This window comes from Mus caroli, unplaced genomic scaffold (genome assembly GCF_978045245.1).
Source record: "Mus caroli unplaced genomic scaffold, Mus_caroli_1 scaffold_2, whole genome shotgun sequence".
NCBI classification, from domain to species: domain Eukaryota; kingdom Metazoa; phylum Chordata; class Mammalia; order Rodentia; family Muridae; genus Mus; species Mus caroli.
Window position 1 is genome coordinate 48536153 of NW_028227257.1, and position 10609 is coordinate 48546761.

The 10609-nt window shown below is 45.6% G+C and overlaps 1 long non-coding RNA gene across 1 annotated transcript; it reads right to left on the reverse strand.

Annotated features, from left to right (window-relative positions):
• Positions 1 to 2807: 2807 nt before the first annotated feature.
• On the reverse strand, positions 2808 to 9440 carry LOC147005813 (uncharacterized). Its single transcript, XR_015044856.1, has 3 exons — positions 9361 to 9440; positions 4469 to 4559; positions 2808 to 3130 (listed from the first exon to the last, which is right to left on the reverse strand). It is a non-coding gene; the product is annotated as an uncharacterized LOC147005813 (long non-coding RNA).
• Between the last annotated feature and the right edge of the window lie 1169 nt (positions 9441 to 10609).

The following is a 10609-nucleotide window of genomic DNA, read 5'->3' on the forward strand; positions in this document are numbered from 1 at the left end:
CCTTGCATATGCCCTTTGCATTATGACTTTGTATTATCATCTCCCATTAGGGAACATCCTGGATCTGGACTCGTCCTGAGGGTTGTTTGGCTACTACAACCTGACAGAAATCTGTGTGAATTTCTACTTCCCTGGGGAATCTGTGCAGTCACTACAAAAGTAAACCCTCAATAGCCTTCTAAGGGATGAAAAATCATGTTACTCAAGGACCCCACCGACCCAGGCAAGGATCAGCCAGATGACAACCATCTGAACCAGCCCCCAGCCAGCTGCCCATAGAGATGTGAGAGAGCTACTAAGACTGGATTACCAACCTAGACAGAGGAAGCACACAGAAGATCCATACATCCATACATCCGTGAGATTAGATGATTAGGGTTTTAAGCCAATAAATTCTGTAAGGCTAGGGAGGTAGACCAGTTGATTGTGTGCTTACTGCATGAGGACCTGCGTGCCTAAAATCCTGCAAATAGCTGGGTGTGGAGGCATATGCTTGTGATCACAGTACTGGGAGCTGGAGATAGACAGATGTCTGAGTCTTGCAAGCCAGCCATAGCCTGATCAGTGAGTCTGGGGTCCCAGATCCTCTATCAAAAAACAAAGTAGGACCTGGAGTGGCACAGGCCTTTCCTCTCAGCACTCAGACGGCAGAGGCAGGTAGACCTCTGTGAGTTGAAGCCAACCTGATCTACATAGCAAGTTCCAAGTCACAGTGGCTACACAGTGAAACTGTCTCAAATAAATAAATAAATAAATAAATAAATAAATAAGCAAATAAAGTAGGTTATGTTTCTTAAGCACTGTAAGAAACATAAAGTATGAAATTTTCTATCATATACTATGAAACTTGTGTTTCAGACAAGGAATTCAAATCTTTTTATACCACCCTCACTTTGTAAGATTGATGCAAATGTTTTAATCACCACCCAGTAAGACCTTTGTTTACAAAATGGTCCTCTGCTGTCTTCCTTGAATTTGATGGCCAAGAGCAATGACTTCTTTCTCCTTGGCAGAGTGACCCTTTTCCCCTTCCTTCATTTCTGGTGTGCCAACTAATTTCAGATTTACCAATTAAACTAAGACTATGAGGTCAGAGATCCCAGGCAATGGGGAAGACAAAGTCACTGCCTGAGTTAGAATAAAATCCAAATGCAGTTCCTGTGTCCATGTATTTGCTCTTCTGACCACACCCTCTTAATCAAGAGTAAAGTTTGCCTGCCCAGACACTTCAGCTGGAATGGTGGTCTCCTTCTTTGTGGCCCCAAACTTATTTCAAACACTGTCAAGCCTAAGGATCTAAATTCAATTCACAGAACCCACATGATCAGAGGACAGGTGGTCCTTTATGTCCACACATATATCATGGTGTGTGCATTTACACACACACACACACTCAGAGAGAGAGAGAGAGTAAAAAGGGAGGGGAATCTGTTTCTCCAGCGTAATACCTGAGATCAACCTCTGGCTCCCACAGGTATGTACACACATGTACCTGCTTGTGCATCACACACACACACACACACACACACACACACACACACACACACACACATTCTCAGATGATTTGTTTCACAGCAAAAAACAAATTAACAAGCCCCTTGTCCCCTCACTGACTGTAGAAGACTTCCCAGAGCAAACCCTGCGCTCCAGGTTTGCCTAACAAAGATCATTCCCCACAGTTTTCTACAAAACCTAGTTTCAACAGCGTCCCTGGCATGGCACTGGTGGGAACAAATCCCATCCTTTGTTCATTCAAGTGTCCACAGGCCTGGCCCTGGCCCCACCCCTAGCCCCACTCCCAGCCCCACCCTAAATACAATTTTACTCTCCTTTTCCAATCTCCTAACACATTCCAGATCTGTATCACTCTGCAGTGGCCTGGGGTGCTGGTTGTGCTTGTTGTTGTGTTTATTGTTGCTGTTGTTGTTATTTCAGTTCCTTGGCTGGAGAGCCTCGCCCTTATCATCCAGGTACAGAACTCTTCCCAGCCCAGGCAGCATCTCTGCGAGGTGGAGGCTTACCTCTTCATGGAGGAAGACAAACATACTCTTCGGACACCACCTTAAAAACCTCTGGGTCACAACTGATCCTCCACCTAGAGCTGAGGTGAACTTACCTGGCTGGGCACTTGCTATCTTATTTGAGTTACTATTGCTGTGGTTAAACACCAAAGGCAACTTGAAGAAGAAAGGGTTTATTTCATCCCACAGACTGTCATCGTCCAGGGAAATCAGGCCAGGGACCCAAGCAGGGCAGGGCAGGGATGTAGAGACAGGTGCTGATGCAGAGGTCATGGAGGGATGCTGCTTACTACCTTTCTCTCTGTACTTTGCTCTGCCTGCTTTCTTATACTAGCCAGGACCATCTACTCAGGGATGGCACCACCACAATGGCCTGGGCTTTCCCCTATTAACCACTAAACAAGAAAATGTCCCACAGGCTTGCCCACAGGCCAGTTGTATGGAGGCATTTTTCTCAACTGTGGTTCCTTCTTCTCTGGTGACTCTAGATTATGTTGATAAAAACCTAGCAAACACATTTCCCAAATAGAGATAGGCAGGATAACCAAGGGGCATATGTATCTCATAAGCGTGGGGAACTCAGAGTCTGTGGGCCTCTTTTCATCAGTAGGAACCAGTGGGTAAATGCTTGTTACTCAGAAAAACAAATTCTGAACTATTTCAGAAGGCCACGATGGCATGGAGCCCTGGACACCCGCAGCATTAGCCAACTTGGTGACCCATCTCATATCCTGGTGTCACATTCGCAAAAAAAACAAAACAAAACAAAAAAAAAAAAACCCTACTTCTTCACAAATCTTATTCTCAAGCTCTTCTTCAGGAGACCTAGGCCAAGATAACAGCCAAATGTCAGAGAGGTTAAGTCATTTGCTCGAGATCACACAGCTTGGCCGTCTTCCAATTATACTAACAGAAAAGGTAAGAATCCATACAGAGTGATGATCACTTAGGCTCTGACAGTCATAACTGATCACGTGCAGTCATATGACTGAAATGGAGAAAATGATGACACCATTCTTAAGTGGCCAAGCCAGAGAAGTCTGATTAAGTCATAAATGCATAGCCAATATTTGCTCAGTCAGTTGATCGATGGCTCTCCCAGCATGGCTCTGAGAACATAAACAGAATATGCATAAATAAATTGTAAGACCCAATAAAGCCTTAGTCCAGGATGTCCCACTCACAGAGATGTAGAGACAGAGATGGATGCAAAAAGCAAGAGGTTTATTGACCCAGCATGCTGTGGTTGTCCTGAAATCAGGATAGAAGCAACCCCGAGTAGCTAAAGCACACACCTTTTACCTTTTATACATTTTTTTTTTTTCTGAGACAGGGTTTCTCTGTGTAGCCCTGGCTGTCCTGGAACTCACTCTGTAGACCAGGCTGGCCTCGAACTCAGAAATCCGCCTGCCTCTGCCTCCCAAGTGCTGGGATTAAAGGCATGTGCCACCACGCCTGGATATACATTTTTATTTTTTAGAGAAGTTTTCTGTCACAGTTTAGGGCTGGCAGTTTATCATTGGTTAACCTTTAACCGCGTTAAGGGGGGCAGACTTAAGGAACAGAGACATTGTGTGGGCTTTTCTAAACAATGAAAGAACTATCTCTTAGTGGATAAACTTAAGGACCAGAGACATTGTGTGGGCTTTTCTAAACAATCCGAGGAGTATCTCTTAGCACACCTCGCAGTGAGGCAAATTCTGGGAAAAGAACACATTTACTTAACCTTTTACAACCGTGGTCATTGTGAGCTACCACAAATCTTACAAAATCAGATTAAAATTTTTAGATTTATTTATTTTATGTGTAGGAGTGTTATACTTACATGTATGTATGTGCACCTGGTGTGTGTGCCGGATGCCCACAGAAGTCAGGCATTGGATCCCCTGGAACTGGAGTTACAGATAGTTGTGCAATGCCATGTGGGTGCTGGGGATTGGACCTGGGACTGCTGGAAGAGCAGTCAGTGCTCTTAGCCATAGAGCCATCTCTTCAGCCCCTCATATTTTATTTTTTAAAGATTCAAGTTATGTAGCCAGGCATGGTTGCACACACCTTTAATTACAACACTTGGGAGGCAGAGGCAGGCAGATCTCTGAGTTCAAGGCCAGCTTGATCTACAAAGTGAGTTCCAGGACAGCCAGGGCTATACAGAGAAACCCTGTCTCAAAAAAAAAAAAAAACAAAACAAAGAAAAAAGAAGGAGGAGGAAGAAGAGGAGGAGGAGAAGAGGAAGAAGAAGAAGAAGAAGAAGAAGAAGAAGAAGAAGAAGAAGAAGAAGAAGAAGAAGAAGAAGAAGAAGAAGAAGAAGAAGAAGAAGAAGAAGTTGTTGTTGTTGTTAGAATATTACAGCTAGGGCTCCAATCCCTTTGCCTGTGTTTCTATTTCCTTTCAGGCAAAGACCTTTTCTATGCACTTAGAGCCACACTAGGGATTGTCCTGTTTACCTGAGCTCATGCTCTAGAAGTGTCTTCTACAACATGCATTTTCCTTTATCATCTTGTATGGGAGCTTTCTTTTACACCACACACAGTATTCCTAGAACATGAACAGACCATACGTTAGTCACTTTTCTTTTGGTAGGCACATAGGCTGCTGTTAATCTAGTTTCTACAGTTCTTAACATTGACGCAATCCTGGGTTGACTTTTCAAAGCTCTAACTGACTGACACTGCCTTATCTGCGCACTTCATCCCCTGCCTGACACAGTTAACTTTGAACACTAAGTCAAGAGTCAGAATACAGCCAGGGAAGAAGAAAGAGTGAGAGCCATCCTAGCCAGTAGGGAGGAGAGGACAGGCTCCATGGTGGGACATGATATGGGTCATTTACTGTCAGCTTGACACAAGCTAGCTTCACCCGGGGAAGAGGAGCCTCATATGAGAAAATGCCTCTATCAGATTGGCCTTTAGGCAAGTGTGTGGGACATTTTCCTAGTTAATGATTGATGTAAGAGGATCCAGGCCTCCGTGGGTGTTTCCACTCCTGAACAGGTGGTCCTGGGTTCTATAAGAAAGCAGGCTGAGCAAGTCATGAGGAGCAAACCAGCAAGCAGCACCCCTCCATGGCCTCTGCTTCAGCAATGACCATGGAGGAACCTGTTTTTCTGGTGTTTTCAGTCTCTTTATGTGAACTTTAGGCAAAAACAAGGCAAAACTGGCTAGGTAGTGGCATATGCTTTTATTCCCAGCACCCAGGACACAGAGGGTATCAGTGAGTTCAAGGCCAGCTTGATTTACACGGCAAGCTCCAGGACACTTATGACTGTCAATACATAAATAAATACATAAATAAATTTTTTTAAAAGAGGCTATGAGCAGTGGAAGCATTTCCTCTGAAGGGAGAGATGAAACTAGCAAGGAGGGCAGAAGAGACTTTCTGGGATGCTGGAAATATGTATGCTATACATTGGCCGTGAGAGAAGTCACACAAGTGCATAAATGGGCAAGGAAAAGAAATCACTAACCCAAATCAGTCACATGCGAATGTTTTGGTAATATGTGGACTAAAATACAATCTTTAAAAAAAGGCACAATGCAAACAGCTGTTGGAACAAAAGGAACTCAGTGGTCTGTAGAGTTTTTCTCTCATTTTCCCTTGGACATTTTTTGTCTTATTGGTCTTTTGCTTTTTAATTGTGATTTATGTTTTTGTGTTGTTTTCCCACGTCTTGTTTTTTGTTTGTTTTAGTTTTTTTAAGAAAGAGAAAGAACATAAAGGGTAGGGAGGGAGGCAGGAGGATCTGAAAGGAATTGGAGAAGAGGAAAACGTGATCAAAATATATTCTGTAGGAAAGAAATTTTAATTTTTTCAATTAAAAAGAAAAAGATAGCTGTTGAGGGTAGATTCTGCTTGGATCATCCAGCTGCTCATGACAGACTCTAAATGTGTAATACTGTGGTGGGCAGGAGGGAGAGGGACTGTCATCCTTTCTTCTTCTGAACGCCTCAAACCCTCAAACCCTTCCCATCGTTTGGAGGAACCCAGCATACTGATTGGTTTTCTTTGGTGATGAGGGCTTAGGCCCAGAGCCAGGTTCAGCCCTGTCTCAGTCACGCTTCACAGAGCTCAGAGTCTGGCATCACAGAGAGGCAGGGACAGACGAGAACACAGCCACAAGGACAGTGGTGCCTATGGTAGCTCACAGGCACGTTCCTCTCATGCGCAGTACTTCTGATGAACCCCAGAAGGCACCCTGTAACCAATTAATAAACTCCCCTCCATCGAGGCTGGAGTCAGTGTCTGATCCGGACCCAATGCCCTGTCAGTAAATGCTGTGTTGAAGAGACCAGAGATCCAGGTGGTGTCCTCAGCCATTCCAGTTCATCAGGTTCCAGATAGTGAGAAGGAGGTGGTCCCATGACCAGCTCAAGTCACAAGGGAGAGCCATTGAGTAGGGAAGGGCCCTAAAATGGCAAGAAAACTGACCCAGCCAGGAATACTAATTTTAGCTCTGGATGTAGGGGGGGCTGGACCTCACCATTTTTGCTGTATTGAGAGGTAAGGTAGGGCTAGTCCAAGTGCACAGAACTGGATTCTCATAACCTAGAAAGGACATTAGAAAAGAACTGCTTTCAAAGGAGAGGGCAGGCAGTGAAGTGCAATCTGGGCTTCAGGCTGTCTGTAACAAGAGCAGACTGACCTTCCGATGTGAGATACAAGCTGTGGATGTGGCTCAATAGAAGAGCACTTGCCTGGTGTGAGCAAGACCTGGGGCTTCGTTCCCAACGCTGCACACCACAAAGAAAAAGACAGGGAAGAGTAAGTGTAACAATGCTTTAGAGGTCATGGGTCATGGACAGACAGACAGACAGACAGACATCTCCTCAAAGAAGAATACTAGGCAGAAATGGGAGAATTCCCAGCAAGTCCCATCAATAAGGAAGAAGCTAAAATGCAAGCTGGCAAAGGTCACAGAGAGTCTTTGTAGAAGTCTTTAGAAGGCTGGAAGATGCTTTCAGGATTGGGCCAGACTGAGCGTGTCCAGCTTAGTGTAAGGGAAGAAGGTTTAAATGCATTGGTTATCTAGTACAGGAAGGAAAGAAAGAAAGAAAGAAAGAAAGAAAGAAAGAAAGAAAGAAAGAAAGAAAGAAAGAAAGAAAGAAAGAAAGAAAGAAAGAAGAAAGAGAAGAAAAAGAAAAGAAAAGAAAAAAATCCTTTCAAAATAAAGATGCTTGAAATGTCCTGATGTCATGAATTTATGAGTCTAGATCAGGTAAGCAACCTTTCATTGTCTGGGGTCATGCATGTGTCTGTGGTCAGCTGTGAGGGAAAGAGGCATCGCTGATAGGGCCTGGGCTCTCCAGCATGTTTTAGCACCTGCAAGTGACTAGGCTAACCAGGGGCTGAGCTAGGAAACCTGTCTCTAGCTCTCTGAGGTCTCTTATCCTCCTGCAGGCTCACTTGTTCATGTGGCAATGTCTAAAAGACAACACAAAAGCAGGCGGGGCTCCTAAGGCCTAACCTCAAAAAGGACTCAACATTGCTTCCAGTGCTTCCCAGCAGGCCAGGGCAAGCTACAGATTCAGACCAGATCCCACCTCTCATTGGACAAAGGTATAAAAGCCACCAAGTGGGGATCGCTTTACAACCATCTACTGGTGAACCTGCCTTTGCCAAACTCCTCCCTCCTTCCCCTGAGGCCCTCGTGACGACATGAATAGCAAATACTGCTTTGGCTCTTACTACTTCTACTACCAGTACCCATGAGTCTTTGCAATGCACTTCCCACAGACTCTTGACCTCATTCTGTCCCTTTGTAGTCAGGAGTTAACATCCTACCCCAGTAGCCTATTCAACTGAGAATTGTCACAGAATGTAAAATGGCCTCAACGGCCCAGGCCCATGTGAGAAAGGTTTGCTCCTCACAAGGGTTCCATGATATCATAACATAACCTTTAAGCATAGAAGCATAATAAGAACTCTGAGTCACTGAGCCCTTGAGGGGGACTGTGGGACACGGTCTCTTTCTCCTTTCTAACTTCCAGCCACCATAAAGTGAGCCTGTAGCCCCTACCACACACTTCTGCCATGATGTTCACCCCCTGCCCAAGTCCAAGGCAATGGGGCCAAGTGACTATCAACTGAAAGCTCAAAAACACCTTTTATCTTTTTAAGCTGATTTATTCGTGTAATGATTTGTTACAGTAACACAGTAAACCGGTACACTGGCTGCTTTCTTATACGGTTCATTTCCCCATGTTCCTACTGAAGGTCCTAAGATCTCTTTAAACTTAAGCTACTCACACTGTAATCTCTAGTCTGTTCCCACCTTCAGTGAAACCAGCCCACCAAGCTAATGGCTATTTCCCAACGGCACTTCCAAGCCAATCCTGTTCTCGGTTCAGTGTTTCAAGTAACCACACCACCACAGAGCCTTTGGGCTGCTCACTCCGAAAACACCCCTGTCCCCAGATCCCCAGCCATTTAAGCTAGAAACATCTAAAAAGCAATTTCTTTCTTAGAAGTCCTCCTCACAGCCTAAGGGCTCTTGTACAATGCCTATCACGACCTTTTGGTTGGCATTTCTTGCATGATCTCTGATCACTTAATAAGAGTTAGCTGGAGGTTCCATGCAGACTTAGGGTGTGGGGGTGTAAACAGTGAAATCTGTCCTGTGTATGAGAGCGAGTGGCAGTGGACCCAGTCTGTCACCGAGGTTCCAGCAGCAATCCTGCCCAATGTTGGTGAGGTTGGTTTTCCCTCAGCATTCACATCCTACCTTTTCCTGCACCCAGTTTCCCCCTTACTCTATTCTAGAAAGTCAACCTGTACAGTGGGCGTGATGATCCACAGATCTCGGAGAAATGGGTTCTAAGCTTGGAGTAGTTTCCCAGTATCATTATAAACTGCATAATAACTAGGTTTTCAGTCAGGCCCCTCTGACACCGAAACCCCATCCTAAGTCCTTAGAGAAGAAGTCATAAGCAGGTCTCCTAAGGGAACAACTCAACACTCTGTCACACTGGCTCACTGTTAAGAAGCCTTTGTTGGCTGGATGGTGGCACTTACCTTTAATCCTAGCACTCAGGAAGCAGAGGCAGGTAGATCTCTGAGTTCAAGGCCAGCCTGATCTGCAGAGCAAGTTCCAGGACAGCCAGGGCTACACAGAGAAACCCTGTGACAAAAACAAAATGAAACAAACAAAAGAAGGAAGGAAGGAAGGAAAGAAGGAAAGAAGGCAGGCAGGTAGACAGAAAGAAATTTTGTTAACCCATGCTCCACACAATTGTTTGCCTTCTCCAGTCAGGTGGAAGAGCAGCTCTTTGAGAGCAGGTAGGAGCTATCTCCATTCCCCGGTTCCTTTGCTAGGCCTTCTCCCTAACCCCTCTCATCTGACCTGTGTCCTGGGCTTTCACCTATTTTTTGCCTTTCGCAGCTGTTTCTCAGAGAGGGCTGAAAGCCTCTGGGAAAGCAGAAGATGAAACTCCAACTAGAGCAAGAGAGGCTGGGGCACTTCCAAACCTCAGAGTTATGGAAAAACCCCAAGAGGCCTCCCAGGGCAGTGACTCAGCATTCCACAGGCCCTGCTGCAGTGGGGACTCCGGACCACAGCCTAGGCCTGGTGCCTGCTAACCAGGCAGCCTGCTTGCTTTCAGTTTGGTTCTTGCACTCTCACAGGGGACAGCTCGGGACTTATAGTGCATTCTCATCTGGCTTCAGAAAGTGGCAATTTCCTATTCTGATGAGCCTTGGGATGTGTCTTAGTTAGGGTTTTACTGCTGTGAACAGACACCATAACCAAGGCAACTCTTATAAGGACAGCATTTAATTGGGGCTGGCTTACAGGTTCAAAGGTTCAATCCATTATCATCAGTGCTCAGGCAGGCATGGTACAGAAGGGGCTGAGAGTTCTACATCTTCATAGGAAGGCTGATAGAAGAATGGCCTCCAAGCAACTAGGGCAAGGGTCTAATACCTACTCCAACAAGGCCACACCTCCTAATAGTGCCACTCCCTGGGCCAAGCATATACAAACCATCACAGGGTGGGACTCATAGACCAATCTAGAGTCTCTCTTTCCAACAAATGTAGCTCTCAACTTCCCCCTCCAGGACCAGACAGAGCTGGTAATGTTGCTTTGGGGAGGGTGGGGGTGGTGGGCAGGGACTGAAGCAGAAATGAGGGATAAGAATCCAAAAGAGGGCATGGCAGACCCACAAAAGCCTTCCTGAAGATAAGGAGCCCTCCCCTAATCTAAGAACTCCCTCGTCCAAAAAGGTGCTCATCTCTGCCACCCAGTTGCCTTCAAGGCCAGACAGGGAATCTGTACATTTGTGCTAGTCAGCTATTGCTGGTCTCAGGAGAACGGGGATTGGGGGTGGGGAGAGGGTGTTGTGGGTGGGTAAGGATGGAAGGAGATAGAAGTCCCTAGGTTTAGAATGAAGACTCTGCCACCAGGGGAAACCTCCACAGATGGTCTCAAACCATCTTCAGCCAAAGCCCTGGAAGCAGCTGAGAAAAGACATGACAGTCAGGAAAGGGTCTAAGTGAGGCGCTGCCATTCATTGCCCTTTCTGCCAAATGAGCAAGAAACTTAGCGTGCAGGTATGCAGGGGTGGTAGTGGGACATCCTAGATTAGGTCACT